The sequence below is a fragment of the Onychostoma macrolepis genome, chromosome 09 (genome assembly GCF_012432095.1).
Source record: "Onychostoma macrolepis isolate SWU-2019 chromosome 09, ASM1243209v1, whole genome shotgun sequence".
NCBI lineage: Eukaryota > Metazoa > Chordata > Actinopteri > Cypriniformes > Cyprinidae > Onychostoma > Onychostoma macrolepis.
The window spans coordinates 11,846,978-11,865,799 of NC_081163.1; positions in this window are offsets into that span (position 1 = coordinate 11,846,978).

Consider the following 18,822-nt stretch of genomic DNA (forward strand, 5'->3'; position numbering starts at 1 on the left):
AACCAGGTTTTCAAAGGAGGCCCATGTGATCAGCACCTGCCAAATGAGTTTCTCCCATCACCTGCAGGTTGTTTCTCTCACACTTGTTTATATTCAGTGCTGTAGGCTTAGTATGAAGTCATAAACCTGCACTTCTTTCTGCTGCTGAGATCATTGGCAGTAGCAGATGGGTTGATGTTTATGGCTTCATAAAAACATGTCTATTGAGCACCGTCTCTCCTGGTGCTGTCACAGAGATGTGTGCCTCATGTTCTCATGTCCCTCATATAGTACAGCTAATGTTTTTTAAGCAGAGAATGAAAGTGAGAAGAAGACATAAAGGAATACACACACACACACACACACACACACACATTTCCTTCCTTTATGTCTTCATCTCACATTCATTCATTACATTTTTTTTATTCGGTTGCAGATGATCTTAAAATGTCAATCCTGTGATTCCTAACATTACGCAGCTAAAAACAGCTAATTACCCCCTCTTTTTTAAAGAAGCATGCATGTATGAAGGATTGAATTGAATAAAATTAAATCAAATTGAGTTTGACTATACTGCTTTTCAAAATCAGGGCAGCTCTGTTCAGCATTGCCCTCTTCCTCTCCTTCAAGGAACATGAATTACTATTATGTAGTTCATCTACAATGGGGGAAAAAATGCTCACAAACGTTTTGTTGTTTTTTTAAGCACAATTTGTGGAGTGATGTTTCTGGTGCAGCTAAATGCTATGTAAATGGGTCAATTATTTATTCATGCTGAAAGAAAATAGCAACGATCTCACCCCTGACCCTCAAGGGTTTATGGAACATTAGGATCTGTTTCAGGACTGGGAAAGTGAGAATTATAAACACTGATAGCTAACTACATGAATACATAATATGCATAAACATTTGTGGTCCAGTTTTGGAAGCCAGAGACAATTAACTCATGGTGACAAGGAGGGCAGTTCATTTTGTTTATCAGTGCAACATATAACCCTCAGAGACCGCAAAATACGGCTGCAGGCTTATATCTGACGCTGATAGTTATTTTTTTTGGTCTATACAGACTGTTTATTATTACTCTGTGGGGGTGTGTGTGGTTTAGTTTGCATTACAATTTTTAGTGGGGCACAATTCTGCAGACAAAACAACATCTTCTATTAAGGCAATAAAATAAATCTATTAATTTTACAGAACTCTCATAAACTTTCTCCGTGGTGGTTTATTAAATTGAGTTTTCGAGGAAAATCTATACGGCACAGGTGCCACACAAAATTAGATAGATAGATAGACAGACACAAATTTATTCCCTTAGTCTCTGCTCGATTGTCTCACTCGGCAGCAAAGGCCAGACATGAGGCTTTGCTCAAGTATGTGTGTTTACGTCAATCTCAACCCTTTAGTGACAGGAATAAGTTGCTTTATTGATTCCTCCCAGACTGTGATCTGCACATTATTGATCTGTGATAGAGGAAACAAATGAGACGGATGGAATCAATGAGTATCCTATGATCTTCATTGATTCTGGTGTGCTAATATATTAAAATCTATTCTAAAGTGTCCTTTTTGGTATTTAGGAAATAGTTAAGGCTTATTACAATAGCCCTAGGATGTCTTTTGATACTAACAAACCAAAAGGATAAACCCAAACAATCTCAGATCTGTCTAATTTTCGTTATGCCCTTTGGACGTTTATTTACTTGTTTTTCTGACTTGCATGATTGGAAGCCCCCCTCCATTCCTGATTCTATCATAACAGAATCAACTCATTTTATAAGAGCTTAATCCTCTTTGAAGTCGACCAGAACCCCACAGAGCGCAGAAGACTGTTGAACCTCATAACCTTACTGAATGCTAAGTTACAAAATCTCATTCCGAGGCAAGGTCAACTCGATAAAAGCATTGGTCGATACGTGAAGGCTGAGGATATGTTGACCTTAAGGAATAGATCACCCAAAAATTTACTCACCCTCAGGCCATTCATTTCTTCATCATAACAGATGTAGAGAAATGTAGCATTTCATCACTTGTTCACCGATGGATCCTCTGCAGTGGATGGGTGCCGTCAGAATGACAGTCCAAACAGCTGATAAAAACGTAACAATAATCCTTAAATAATCCACATGATTCCAGTCCATCAATTAACGTCTTATGAAGTGAAAAGCTGAGTGTTCTGGCCTCGTATTTTGACCAGCTGGCATTTTAAAATGAAAATGCCTTTATGATAGATTTGTTTCTTACAAACACACAGCTTTTCACTACAAAATACGTTAATTACATGTGGATTATTGTGATGTTTTTCTAATCTGTTTGGAACCCATTCACTGCAGAGGATCCTTCGGTGAGCAAGTGACGTAATGGGGAATTTCTCCAAATCTGTTCCAATTAAACAAGAAACAAACTCATATATATCTTTAATGACCTGAGGGTGAGTACATTTTCAGCAAATTTTCATGTTTGGGTGAACTATTCTTTAAACTATATACGTTCTGAAAATTTACTCACCTCCATTTCAGGAGGAGTCATTCAAGATATGGATGAGTTTGTTTCTTCACCAAAGGATCCTCTGCAGTGATCCTTTTCCAAGCATTAGAATATGCTTGGAAAAGATGCCTTTTTATTGTCTGCTCACGATGCTGTGTTATGTAATTTATAATCACAGTTATGTAATTAACTGCATAAACCTTTTCAAGCATTTGTCTTAAGTCTCACAAGTGTCAGTGTTTGTTATTGATGCAAGTAAGTTCTCAAAGTCATTTCAACTGATATGATTTTAAAATGGTTATCAGAGTGAGCCATTTAAAGCCTACAAGTAGGTCATGATTGCTTTTCCTTTTTCTTTAAGTAATTTAGCAGTGAATCAGATGTCTTTTTTTTTCTAGCCATTGTTTAGCATAACATTGTTCAGAGCTAATGAAATATTTAAGTGAAATATTTAATTAAAATTCAAGATAGCATGAAACCTTTAAAAATGATTCTGTTTGTTTATGCCATTTTAATTGGGGTTTTTGACAGCAGCATGTAAATGAGATCTAAGTATCACAGTTTCAATCTCCAAAAGCCTGCTTTCATGTACTGAACTGAACTTCGGGAGACTGAAGTGCACTTTTCATACAGTTTGGTGAAATAAAAATTGAAAGCTTTGTGAATGAGGTATGAGGCGAATGGTAATGACATTTTTGGTGCAGGGAATCATTAGTTAATGAGGGTCTAATTGTATAACGATTGAATGACTGTTATAAATGTGCCGGGTCACACGCACACACACACAAAAAAAAGAGAGACAAAGGGAGTCTGTAATCATAAATAATTAAGCTCATTTACTGTATAAAACTGGAATGTGGAATGCCACAGATACCGTACACAATAAGCTAATCGCTCACTGTTGTATTAGTTAATTAGAAGAATGCAGGGGATGATAAAATATGGTCTTGTGTTCATGCATGTCTGGCTCTTGACAAGTTTAACTCAGAGGATTCATTTATTTTCCCACATTGATTAAAGCATTCTAATGATGGTGTCCCTGTGTATGTCTAATGTGCCATCACATACAAGTTTTTTTCTACTCGAACTGCCTATATAAGCAGCACTTAAAGGCATCTGATGTGCTCACTGTACACAATGTCCGAAAGGTAATGTAAGCTAAGGTAGGCCATCCAATAATGCACTGTAGACCAGTATTGTGTGAGAGACACTGAGTAGAACCCAGAAACAGTTGAGGTCGCCCCACTTTAACTTGTTAGGAAACACTTTGGGAGCTCTGACAAGTTTAACTACTGGGCTGTTTTTGAAGTTTGTTTGAGGGCAACTCTGAGCAATGGACTGCATTGAGCTTCAGCATCTTTCTTGTCCCATGCCACTTCACACAATGTGGAACTGAGGAAGTAAAACTGAGTGTCAGCAGCCTCATACGCCTTTTATTTTAATTTTTTTTTTTTTTTGGAAAAGATCACAGGTGTCAGTCATGGCTCACTTTACAACCCCAATAATCATATTTTAATCAATTTTTTTAGGATAGTGACTTATGTTCTCCCGGGCATTTATTTTGTAAATGTCCTTTCTTCCAGACAGTGGAAGTCAGAGGTAACCAAAACTGTTTTGCTACAACACTCTTAAAAATATATTTTTTTGTGTGTGTGTGTTCCACACAAGAAAGAAAGGAAGTCATACAGGTTTGAAACAACATAATGTTGAGTGAAAATGACAGAATTTTCAATTTTGGGTGAACTATCCTAACCTTTAGGTGAGGTGAGGCATGAAGAAAATATAGTTCTGTATGGAAGTGTAAAATGTAGTAAAGTTTTTGATGAGATTGCAGTGTGACCTGATTTTTATTTTTATTTATTTTTTATATAATCTAAGCAAAATTGCAACTGAACATATGTTTTGAATAAAAAGAAAACAAGTAGTATGATAGAATAGAATAGAAAGTGCAAATGTTAGAGGGTCAAGTGTAGATGGAAGAGATGTGTTTTTAGCCATTTCTTGAAGATGGCTTAGGACTGAGTTGATGTTTTTAAAAAAAAAAATATTTTATTATTTTATTTATTTATTATTATTATTTGTTTTATTTAATTCTTTTTACAAAAAGTTGTTTTCAGTATCCACTTATTATTCTATAGGTGCTATGCAGTGATGTGCACAGAAATAAGGTGACCAGGTGTGTCATACTGATTAATTTTTCTAACGATTACTCAGTTGATCAGTTGAGGACTGTACATGAGACTTAATGATTAACAAAAGACAAATATTACTATGTTAAAAAAAACAAAAAAAACAAAAAGTATACTAAGTGTGAATCTTTGCGTAGAAATGCATTTAGACTAGTACAGATACTGTTTTTCATCCCTCTGCTGGCATTCGTTTATCGGGTTTTTCTATTAACATTGCATTAATTTTCTACATTTAGCTTTAAACTGGGGCCACCCACCTTAGCATTGATGCCACTGCATTTATATTTTGAAGCTTTTTCCAGATGCATTTTATGTCTCACACTCCTCCCACATCTCAGATTGCAAACTTGAACTTGCTATTGAAATTATGGCTGTAGCTACTTTCCCTCTGGCCTTTCTCTGTTCATTCCTTTCATCCTACACTCCCAATAAGCAAGTATCGATTGTGCAGCCCCTGCAATTTTATAAATACAAGTCATCACATGTGGTGTGGCTTTAGGCTAGTCAGGTTCATACATTTATGTGCTTCTGCATCTGTGCCATCTTCTGATAGTTTTTCCACCCTGGTTTATGTTAGAGAATTTGATTTTCCAATCCCGAGCTCATGTGTCCATTGCTGGTGCTTACCTGCTGCCATTGCAAAAGGGAAAAGTCACAGAGTGTATTTGTTTCTTTGTTTGTGTGTGTGTGAGACCTTTGCGATGTCTTCGCCTGAGGACAGTCCCATTAAGCCGGTCCCATTACCTGCCTCTTGCTTGGGTGCAGCCCACTGGCCCTGTCACCAGCAATCCCAGCAGGACAAGTCTTGTGACATCTCTAGAGAAGGAGTCTGACCTGACATCTCATCACATCCAGCTCCCCATTACCGCAGCTCATCCTGATAGTTCTTTCCTGGTCCCTCTGCACAGACAAACAATAGAAAAGAATCCCCTTTTCCATTAAATCCATCAGATCATGAAGAATGACAACAGAGGATGGACTGTTCCGTCTTTCTTCCTCCATTCGAATAGCCAAAGAGCATCCATTAGATAACTCAGTCTGAGGCCCTATGTTGTGCTCAAAGGGCTCAAAGCTATTCTTTCTCCCTTTCACTTTCTTTTCTCGCTTCCTCTATTGATTTGTCTTCTCCCATGGGCTCCTAAAAAAGGCTCTCGGCTATAGGTTGCTTGGTTTTAGGAATACATTGTGAGGATGTCCTGCTGAAAAGTTCTGCAAGAGACCATCCACACATGTGGTAAAACCTCTCATCACCACATTTTCTGATTAAACATACATAGAGGAGTGCTGTGCCATGACCATGAAATCATTATGCCCCGGTAAAAATATTATGCATGGCACTTTTCATGGTGTAGCATATCCAGGGCTGTTTAAATTCACAAGACCTGGGACAAAAAATGAATAGTTTGTAGTTGTTTCTGCATATTAAGTTGGAATAGATTAAAGTATATATACACACAGCACTATACCCATGTAGATAACGCCTGGTTATATTGGATTCAGTCAACTCTAATGGTATTTAAAGTGTCATACATTTTTTAAGTTTAGACACTGAAAGGTACACTATTATATTGACAGCTTCTACAATATAAGAATTTTATGTATAACTTTAGAGATGTTTTTATTCTACTGTAGAATTCATCACTTTAGCCTTTAAATTGTTCAAAACGTTAAAATGAATAAAACATCATTGAATCAATTAATTTCTATTTTGTTTACAGCTTTGGATAAAAAATTACAAATGTACCATAAAATTATATATATATATATATATATATATATATATATACACACACACTGTCAATAAAATTCCGTATAATTTACAGTAAAAAAACAGCAGCTGTGGTTGCCGGAATTCTACCGTAAAAAATATGGTTGCAATGTTTTAGGTTTTAACTTAAATTTACAGTTAAATACCGTAATTGCATTAACTGATATAATGTTAATATAGCCTACCAACCTATTAAAGTACCGATATCTGTTTTGTACCTTTGTAATACACCGATAACCACCAAATGCAGGTGGTGATGAGAAAGTCACATGATGAACCAAAGCCCATCACAAGCAGCTTTTAATTAACATACATAGAAGGTGCACAGTGTCATTCACTCAAACACTAAACACCATCATGGTGAGACTCATTAAACTGAAATATGCAATAAACATTAATTTAACAACATTAGATGTAACATACAACCCTAATAAACATAATTGATAGGAAAAAACTAAGAAGAAACATAGTTATTTCAAAGTAAAAACATCAAATTCAAACAAAATTTGAAATGCAACGCAGGGAATTCTGGGAACATCAATTTACGGTTTTCCATGTAAATTTTCCATTCTTTTTCACTTCCAAAAATGGTATTTCACCTTAAAATTGTCTGAAATGTCTATTACAGTTTTTCACCGTATATATTAGGGGAACTTACCGTTAACCATTTAACAGGTTTTTACTGTAGCATTTTCACAGTTTTTTACAGTTAAAATCATGGTCATTTTTTACAGCGTACATACAGTATATATATATTTTTTGGGTTATTATGTTTTATAAATGGTTGAGATTAGGCTATTTTTTGGGTAGTGGTGGAGTTAGGTGCTTTTTCTATTTTTTATGTTTTAATCTTTTGAAAGTCCTTTTGAGAGTTTTTTCAAAAATATTTTGAAACTGTTAATTTCTTTCAAAAGAATGTGACCAAATACTGAAATGCGCTGCAAATACGTACAACACAACCAAATACAGAAACGCGGTGCAAATACTGCCAACATAACCAAATACAGAAATGGTTGTGTTTTGAGAATTTGCAGTGTGTTTTTGTGTTTGATTGTGTTGCAAGAATTTGCAGCAAATTTCTGTATTTGGTTGTGTTTCGAGAATTTGCAGCAAGTTTCTTTGTTTGGTTGTGTTGTACGTATTTGCAGTGCATTTCTGTATTTGGTAGTGTTGTGATTATTTGTCGTGTTTCTGTATTTGGTTGTATTGTGAGTTTGCAGAGCTTTTCTGTATTTTGAGTATTTGTAGCACGTGTTGTCAAACTGATGAAGATGCTTTCTATTTGCATCTGTTTTCTTAAGTTGCAGTGCGATGAGCTCTCTCAGCCACCGTAAATAGTCCATATGTGACCCTGGACCACAAAAGCAGTCATAAGGGTAAATTTTTTGAAATTGAGATTTATACATCAGCTGAAAGTTGAATAAATAAGCTTTCCATTGGTGCATGGTTTGCTAGGATAGGAAAATATTTGGCTGAGATACAACTATTTGAAAATCTGGAATCTGAGGGTGCAAACAATTTGCATTGAGAAAATGTTTTTAGAAAAATTGGGAAAATCGCCTTTAAAGTTGTCCAAATGAAGTTCATAGCAATGTATATTACAAATGAAAAATTAAGTTTTGATATATTTAGGGTAGGAAATTTACAAAACATCTTCATGGAACATAATCTTTACTTAATATCCTAATGATTTTTGGCATAAAAGAAAAATGGATCATTTTGACCCATACAATGTATTGTTGGCTATTGCTACAAATATACCTCTGCTACTTATGACTGCTTTTGTACTCCAGGGTCACATATTGTACATTTAAATGTCAAAACATAAAAAAAAAATATTTGTGTACATGAGTAAAATGTTGAAAATCTATGATTACATTCTATGAAAAAAGGTACAGAACTGTCACTGAAGAGGTACCCTTTCAAAAGGTACAAATATGTACACTTTATATATACTTTTAAATACTAATATGTACCTTTAAGGTACTAATATGTACCATTTAGGGGAAAATAAGGTACAAAGATGTACCTTTTGGGGTTACCATCGCAGTGGCAGCTTTGCAAAGCGAAAGCGAGCAAAAGCAGTATAGCTGTTCAAAAGCCAAAAAGAGAAATGTTGAGCTGCATATAAATTAGGCATATTCAGTTTCACATATGCGTTTACCATGAGTATAGCAAACAGCCATAATACCCAACCCACAATACAGAGGAGAAAAGCAAGTGAGGGTGTGGGTGGGAATAAATTGTTTAAAAGATTAAGAGTGGAAGTGCTGGATTCTGAGCCCACTCATTGCTTCAGGGTGGCTCTGGTGGTGTTGACCAATATCTTATTGGAGTACTAAGTATCGTGGGTTCAGTCGATGAACTTTCACTGTGATCCACCGACAGATCACGTTCTCACAGCTGGTCTGGGAGCACTTCACAGCATTGCTGTGACCCTATAGTATAAGAGAAACCCGGAGAGCAAATTGAACACATTCTTCTACAGAGATTGGAGATCAGATGCTGATTTTTAACAGGAGAGATGAGCAGCGTTGTAATATCATGTGTATGTTTAAACAACCTAGTGTTCAAATATTTTATAATCTTCTCAGATATTTATGTGGGAAGTGAATGCCATTTTCTTTGGTTTTATACAGTGTTTCAGTCTAATTTAGTCATAAATAGCAGGCCATAGTTTTTATGTAATTTCACTGAAATTTTATAAATATCATCTCCTTGGTTTCTTTGCTCTTTTCCTCCTTGTCTTGTCTCTGAGTTTCTTTCCTCTCCACTGTCCCTTACACGATCATTGATATTCTGAGAAATAGCCCCTTGAGGAGGGCACACAATGTATTTGCTGTAATGCAATCTGGAATTATGCGGATACAATTTTCAATCTTATTTGTGCACAAACTCATAAGAAAGGCTCAGGCTAGAATCCAATCTCTCTCTTGCAAACCGGAAAATACAGGGTATTAGAGAAGCTATTGGAGTGTGTAGTCGCGTATGTTGACATACAGGGAAAGAAGCATGTTTGTGTGTGTGTGCTGTCTTTTAGTGTTGTGATAGATCTCCAGGTTTGGTAAATCGCAATCATTCTGGCACTAGCTCAACTTTATCTACTCTGGTGGTCGGTCCAGCGCAGGGTTCGCTGTGGGTCAAGCTGACCAGTGCTGAATAAAAAAAGTGTATGCTGTAAAAGTTTAATGTGTTGGAATATAAGAAAGAAGTGTTGGTACAATATAATGTGTGAAAGTGGTAATAGGAAATTTATATCCTGTTTTATCAATCATTATGCACTCCACAGCCATGGAAAAATAGAAATACCAGGGAATTTTAAAACGGTATCTGGAAATCTGGAAATAATAATAATCATGGGAATTCATTATTTAATCATTACTTACTTGTTTGATTTTTATTTTTATATGGCTAAATATTATTATTATTATTATTTAGAGTTATCTCAACTTGTTGTTTTAAGTTTATACAACAAAAATTTGAGAATCTCCCACAAAAATTAGTTGAGCAAACTCAAAAATCTGCTGATGCTGGTTGCCTTAAAATTTTAAGTTGGCTCAACTTTTTTTTTTTTTTTTTTTATAGTGAAATACCTACCTTACTGAGAAATCACAAAAATACAATGAAAAATTCATGGATATTTATTGGTCAAAACTGTGGGAACCCTTTATAATTATTTGGTAATGTTGTATTTAGTTAGTAAATTGCTGTAAGTCAGCCTCTTAATTTCAGCACAAAAATATATATTTGCTAAGAAACACTGCATATGTGGAAACTAAACAGCATATGTCATCGGATGCAACACTCTGATTCACTCTTCACATCACACATTCAGATGTGATACCATGAAAGTTGCTTTAGGCAGAAACCTCTGTCAAATGCGAAACTAAACAATATCACGCAAGCAAAAATGCCTGGGGTTGATTACTTGGTATATGTTTCTTGTTTTATAAAGGCAATACCATCTCACAATCATACTGTAGATAATCACATACGTCTTAATACTTTGATGCAACCAGTCATACTTTTTAAGCCAGAGAGGTCTGTTATTTTTTCAGTGCAGAATGGTACAAAGTGTGTTGTGGTTTTCCCCATTAAAAGGCCCATGCTGCATCTTTGATTAACGATGAGAAGCAAAGGTCAAAAAAGTGAGCATACACCAGATGCCGCTTTTGTTTTCAGTGCCGCGTCCCTTGCTGAGTTACACTTTATGTGGAGGAAGAGAGAATATAAGAAACAAGTAACAAGCTTTCATGAAAATTATCTTTCCCTCCAGTGACCCGTGTGGTCAAGTCACAGCAGCATAGCTGAATGATTCTAGAGACAAAAGTGTTGAAGAAGGAAAAGAGATGCTGGCACTGTTTCTGTCTCACACATGCGTCTTTTTAAAATGCCTTGGCCCTTATTGTTCTTAATAGAAGTGAAAAACAAGAATGGCGAGGCATTTATTTAAACAAGCAATGTTGTCACTAATCCTGCCAGCATGCTTTTAACACTGCGGCGTGGTTAATGAACAAATCCATCAATCTCTCCACCTCCCTCTCTTAGCTGCCTGTATTTTAATGGACTTTAATGGAGACTCTGAATTGTGTAAAGCCCAGGCCTTTTGGAAATAACAGGGAGCGGTGCATACTGTGCATGGACATGTTTTGAATTGCTATACTAAACTGTGATGCAACGCCTCTTCAGTGATGAAGCTGACAATTTGAATGTCAGATAATGTGACTTGCATGGTTTTTAATGTCCACAGCATGTATAACACTGGGCCTGAACTGAAATCAGTGTTCAAAATGTCCTATTGCGTTCTGAATGTAGCTCTTGCTGCTGGTTAGAAAAGTCTTTAGGAAGTTAGGACTGTTTGTGGAGAGCGTGGGCAGATGATGTGATGAAGGGAAGTATGATGACTTTTATTTGGCAATATAAAGTGTTTGTGTATCAATACTGCTGAGAAATCTCATTCTGATGCAAATGTACCAATCCATTTAGTTCTTTTGAAAGCACTCTAGATCACTTTGGATCGAGTAATTGAGTAAACTACCTTTTTACTTTTTGCTGCCACTTTGTTTAGTAAAAGAAGTTACCATTTTATTCCAGAAAGTCTACACAGCATTAGTCAATAAATAAATTATTTTGTCTTTGGATGATAGGCATTTAAGTAAAGACTACGTCAATGACTTAACAGGGAGAAGTTTGTGCGTTTACGTAAAATTAGTTTCAGACAGGCTTCCAAGCCAATGAATGATCTAATGATCTAAAATAAATGTGCGTTCTCTTTATAACCAAGCAAATATTTATTGACTACAATGATTATATTTAGAACAAAATTGAGTCATAAATGTAATATATATATATATATTAGTGCTGTCAATCGATTAAAAAAAATTAACAAATTAATCTCACATTTTTCTGAAATTAATCGTGATTTATGCCCCCTAACATTAAAGTTTTTAAATGTACTTTTATATTGCAATAATTTCACATTCAATCTTCAAATGAATGTACAAAAAATGTTTTATCAATAAAACGTTCCCAAATAAACCAAAAAATGATGTGGAATAATTTTTTTTTATCATGTACCATCAAAACCCTCTACTGCATAAATTAACGCGTTAAACTGAAAAAATTAATCGCCTGCATTAACGCGCTAATTTTGAGACCACTAATATGTATATATGTGTGTGTGTGTGTGTCATGGTCATGGACATTTGTTTCTTCTTTTTGTTCGGTTTTCCTTGTCTGTTTTTTTCCTTTATGTCCTCATTTATCATTGGCTCATTAGTTGATTATTTGTTCATATCCGTCACCTGTCCACCCCTCATTAGTTGCATTCATTTCATTCAGTTTCATTCATTGTCTGGTACACAGTAAATTACCCAGTGTTAAATCAACACTGCTCGGTGTACATATGGGAACCAGTTCCCATATGTACACCAAGTGGTGTTGATTTGACACTGGGAAATTTACTGTGTACTTTTTGTCCTTAGAAGCTTGTGTTGGAAGTTACCTCTCTTGGATTACCTGTTCTCCTGTGGATTTGGAATAAACTACTGTTTGAATTTCTCTTCGTCTTGCACTTATATTCATCCAGGACGTAGCATGACTCTCTCTCTCTGTAATTACTAAGTGGTTGAAAGTAGATTTATTTATAATACACACTACCCATACAATTCTGAAATAAGATTTAAATTGAGCTTTACATTCTCAGGAATAAAATACATTTTCAAATATTTTAAATTTGAAACCAGTTGTTTTAAATTGTAATAATACAGGTGCTGGTCATATAATTAGAATATCATCAAAAAGTTGATTTATTTCACTAATTCCATTCAAAAAGTATAACTTGTATATTATATTCATTCATTACACACAGACTGATATATTTTAAATGTTTATTTCTTTTAATTTTGATGATTAGAGCTTACAGCTCATGAAAGTCAAAAATCAGTATCTCAGAATATTAGAATATTACTTAAGACCAATACAAAGAAAGGATTTTTAGAAATCTTGGCCAACTGAAAAGTATGAAAATGAAAAGTATGAGCATGTACAGCACTCAATACTTAGTTGGGGCTCCTTTTGCCTGAATTACTGCAGCAATGCGGCGTGGCATGGAGTCGATCAGTCTGTGGCACTGCTCAGGTGTTATGAGAGCCCAGGTTGCTCTGATAGTGGCCTTCAGCTCATCTGCATTGTTGGGTCTGGTGTCTCTCATCTTCCTCTTGACAATACCCCACAGATTCTCTATGGGGTTCAGGTCAGGCGAGTTTGCTGGCCAATCAAGCACAGTAACACTATGGTCATTGAACCAGCTTTTGGTACCTTTGGCAGTGTGGGCAGGTTCCCAGTCCTGCTGGAAAATGAAATGAGCATCTCCATAAAGCTTGTCAGCAGAAGGAAGCATGAAGTGCTCTAAAATTTCCTGGTAGATGGCTGCGTTGACTGTGGACATCAGAAAACACAGTGGACCAACACCAGCAGATGACATGGCAGCCCAAATCATCACTGACTGTGGAAACTTCACACTGGACTTCAAGCAACATGGATTCTGTGCCTCTCCACTCTTCCTTCAGACTCTGGGACCTTGATTTCCAAATGAAATGTAAAATTTACTTTCATCTGAAAAGAGGACTTTGGACCACTGAGCAACAGTCCAGTTTTTTTTTCTCCACAGCCCAGTTAAGATGCTTCTGGCGTTGTCTCTGGTTCAGAAGTGGCTCGGTAGCCCTTTTACTGAAGACGTCTGAGCGTGGTGACTCTTGATGCACTGACTCCAGCTTCAGTTCTCTCCTTGTGAAGCTCTCCCAAGTGTTTGAATCAGATTTGCTTGACTGTATTCTCAAGCTTGCGCTCATCCCTGTTGCTTGTGCACCGTTTCCTACCCAAATTCTTCCTTCCAGTCAACTTTGCATTTAATATGCTTTGATACAGCACTCTGTAAACAGCCACACCTTTCAGTAATGACCTTCTGTGACTTACCCTCTTTGTGGAGGGTGTCAGTGTTCGTCTTCTGGATCATTGCCAAGTCAGCAGTCTTCCCCATTATTGTGGTTTCAAAGAACAAGAGATACCCAGAATTTATACTGTAGGGATGGTCATTTATTCAAACTCAAATGTAAATATTCTAATATTTTGAGATACTGATTTTTGACTTTCATGAGCTGTAAGCTCTAATCATCAAAATTAAAAGAAATAAACATTTGAAATATATCAGTCTGTGTGTAATGAATGAATATAATATACAAGTTTCACTTTTTGAATGGAATTAGTGAAATAAATCAACTTTTTGATGATATTCTAATTATATGACCAGCACCTGTATTTCACGTTATTGTATTTTTTATCAAATAATCGAAGTCTTGGTGAGCATAAGAGACTTTAAGAAAAACTTTTTAAACAATCTTACCGACCTCAAATTTTTGAATGGTGGTGTGTATAATGTTTATAGATAGGTAGATAGATAGATCAATGACGTCAATGGCATCGCTGTGAAGAACATTTTACAGGGTTTCCGCGGGGTCTTAAAAAGTCTTAAATTTAGTTGCATCAAATTTAAGGCCTTAAAAAGTCTTAAATTGTACAAGAAAGTCTTGGCTGAAAAAAAAAGGCTGAATGTGACAATTAAACTTCAAAAGGCTAAGATTTCATTAAATAAACATGACCGCTGCATGTTCAAAGTCTGGTGCTGCAGCTTTGTGTACTGCCTTTACCGGGAAAATCGACATATTTCTGGCAAACGCGACACCTGCTGTCAGAGAATAAATCAGTTAACATAGGTTAAACTAGTGCATGTACGAGTGCCTTCTTTCACTGCATGATTCAGTCTATTATTAAAATGCATTTAGAATGATCACATGATTTAAGAGACGGGGGCAGAAACTGTATTGCCTATAGCCTATATTTATATAATTTCATATAGTTAATATCACACGAAGAGGGCCGTTTTTTCTTCTTCTCCAAATGTCAGCATGATTACAAATGTGATATTGATTTTATGCAACAGTTCAATAAACAAGAAGTTAATGTTAAGAGACTTACATTTTAGACACCATATTTCCTTTTTGTTCTCTATTTCTCCAACAAAAATAATTCCAAACACAGTCACAGCACTGTTTTGCTTCTCCGAGCAACATGACGGTGTTGCGTTCCTGAATGAATCAACTGTTTAAATGATTCGGTTCAATTGCAATGACTCACTTATTAACAGTGAATTGCTGCCACCTACTGGCGGTTTTAATTTCACATTTAAGCTAAGTATCTTCATTTTTTAAAAATAATTTCAAACACCAGTTTTCAAGGTTTTATGTTTCAAATATCAAAACATTATTTATGCATTTGTAACTGCAGGTTGGCATTCTATGCCCCTCTGAGCTGCATTAAACAGTGTGTAAATACATCTAAATGCCACTTCAGATGCATTGCAAAAATAAATTATGTTGATACTGATTTCATTTGCTTGGTAACAGCCCAAATGCAAGAATTTGACTCAAAAGATGATGCACACTTTTAGAAAAAATGGCTTAAAGGTAAAAATGCCCATAAAACATCTTGGAAAATAATCATTTCTATCACTGCTGTGAACTGACCACACAGAATAAGAAGAATATAAAAAAATTCAGGAGTCAGCTGTCCACGGTAATCTTTACGATACCAGCATAATAACACACTCAGCAAAATATTGTCTAATTATCATTATCGTTAAAATCCCAGAAAATATCAAGATATCATTTTTTGTCAATATCGCACACCCCTAATTCATGTTATTTAATCTGTATAATAATTTATTGATAAAAATTGTTTAAATCAATACAATAATTAATACTTTTGACTTATCCATTTTCTTAAAAATGGTTTAAAGGATGAAAAGTTGATCATTTTATAAAACTTTTTGTTTTCATGAAAACTTGTATCTGAATTGTAAATTATGCTTTTTACAGTCATTTTACAGTTTAATATGGTACTATAGACATTGTCCTACCCTGCTCATATGGTATTAATTTTATTTGTGCAGGTCTTAAAAAGTCTTAAATTTGAGCTTAAAAATCCTGCAGAAACCCTGTTTTAAGCACTTTTATTTTTAAGAGCGTAGATAGATAATCAATAAATGGACTTCTTTCAACTGTTTAATATAACACTGTTACATTATTTCCACCAACTACAGAACCGCATACACAGGATTGTGGGATACGATTGGAAGCAAAAGATACATCTGTGCTTTTAAAATCCATCTAGTTAAAGTCATCTTATAGTAGATGGATTGTGGATTCACCCATGTACCTTCGCTCCGGCATTTTTTTATTTTTTATTTTTTTATTGCATGGTACTAGAGGTTTTCAAATGGAAGCCTTTTAGATGGCAGAAAGCTTAAGGTGCAACAAACTTCTAATGGAAATGCCACTGAGCTAGCCAGTGTCCACGCCATTAGAGAACCAGACTGAGCGAGCCGAGTCAGTCCCTATGTTTACACCAGGTTGGGGTCATTAGAAGAGAACTGATGGACTAGTGCAGCTCTCTTCCCATTGACAGATGTGTTGGTCTCTCTATGCACATTTTTGATTGATAGCTGTGCTGAACGCTCAATGCCAGTCATATAGTCACCAGGGTGTATGAGCCAGTGCAGAAATAAACCTCTAAACCGGGACGCAGATTGAACCGTGCTCAACTCCAGCTGTGACGGATTGTTTCAAGGGGGTTATTTTTGAAGCTGAAGTCATTAGTTCTTTGGGAGAGCACATGCTCTGCTCATTCAGATGTACAGCACACATCCCTGAAGAGCTGGTGCCCAGGTGACTCAGGTAGGAGGTCACCTTCCTAGTGTAGGTATTGATCAATCCATGTCTCTCTTAGGACAAGGTCATCTTATTTGGAGCTGCAATCGATTTACTGTGCTTTGTTTGTGCCTAAATGTCAACAAAAGATGTGGACCAACCATGTTGTTTGTTTTTGAGAAGATAGAAGCAATAAATCTACTTACATTTAATCCAATAACATTTGGTCCAGAGAGGTGGTAAAACGTAATTTCAGACAATAGCAGGTCAGAATTTCAAAGTTAAGAGGCCATAATCATATTTTTGAAAGCAGCCTGCAGCAACGTCTAGAGAGAAGACATCTTAGCATTCAAAATCAGCTTTAAGTTTTCCTAGCAAAGTCCTTTAAGACACTCAGTGGTTTGCAGAAGTAATCGGCAGACTGGCTTTGAAATCAAAGCGTTGCAGATGAAATGACAAATTCAGATGTGATCCTCCAGCACTGAGTCTGAGAGAACAGTTGTAATTTGCTCCTCTTATATTAAATGCGGCTGAATGCTGCACATTTGATGAAAACAAAACCATACCTGTGAAATGAGAAAATACTGAACATAAAATGCATAAACTATTTTTTCACATCACTTCAGTGCAGGAAAAAAGTATGTGACAAGTGATGCATAAATTGCTCATAAAAAACAAATCATGTGAATCTGATCTTCAGCTAAGTTACAAAAAATAAGTCAGCTTAAACAAATATTACATTAATGATGCATTTTTATGCCTTATTGAACACAGTGTGTAAACATTCTAAGTGCATGGTGGAAATGTGAATCCCCAGGGTAATAACTTCTCCAAGAGCTTGGAGTCAGAAGTCAACTAACCTAGAGTCTAATCAATGAGATGAGATCAGAGGTGTTGGTAAGGTGCACTGCGAAATTTAGAATTTGCTATTCGCGAAAAGCATTGCCTCATGTGAGCTATGCTTTGATCAAAACAGCTCTCTGAATGTCTAAGATTGAGAAGTGTTGACTTGCATACATCTGGCAAAGGTTACAAAAGTATCACTTTCTTGCTGAACAGAAACTGTTTTCTGAAGCGGAGTGATGCAATATTCCTCCTGACCAGTGTGCAGGTTTGGAACACAATTACAAAAATTGTTTAGTGGAGCTGCTAAAAGATGATCAACATATTCAAGGATTCACATACCAAGATATGTTAAAGAATGTTGGTAACCAAACAGTTTTGACTTCCATTGACTATGGAAAAAAAAAAAAAGAAAAAGCGGAAGTCAATTGGAAACAAAAACTGTTCTTTAACCCTCATGTTGTGCTCCAGTCATTCTGAACCAGAGAGGATTTCCTTTTTTTCCAAAAATGCTAGTTAATGTTGGATTGGACTAAAAATTACTGACTTTTGTACTTTTTAAATCAGAAAATTGTAACTGATCCATGAAACCCTGATAAATTCACAGGGCCCAGATACTCTTCCTACAACTTGCAGAGATCCAATTTAGATGTGCACATTACATTATACTTTACATTCATGTGCATTTACATTAAAGTGACGTCACTAATCATAATCGTATAGAGCATACATCAAGAAATTTCCTTGTGACATTCAGTTTGTTTCACAGTAACCTTTTGATGCATTCCAGAAAGCCTTTGTAGTCTCGGTTTACAGGCAGGGTCTGACTTATGTGCTGCAGAAATTGGCCTGATGCACTTCCAAAGAGAGGAGGCAGTAAAATAGCATCTTGCTCAGAGTTTTTGTTAGAGAAGCAGACTCAGACAGATGGTTAGAACACAACAGGTGAGATTTATTGCAATCGGCGGAGTCAGCGGGTAGCTGAAGGAGGTAGGTAACAAGTTCAATGAACAGGCACAGTAGTATGATGAAGGGGATAATGGAAGTTCTCTGATTTTCACAGGAACTCATGGCTAAGGGGAACGGAGCACACACCTCACAATCCTGGACGAAGGAGACACACTTGTGGAGATCCTGGGAAACACAGACAATGGAGTAGAGCTGGGAGGACCACGCTGGAGATGAAACAGGATGCAAGTAGAATATCAAGGTAAGCAGCTATAGTAACATCAGTCCACTTTAAACAAACGAGATTGGACATTGAACTGGTGTGAGGTGTGTGCTTTTGTATGCT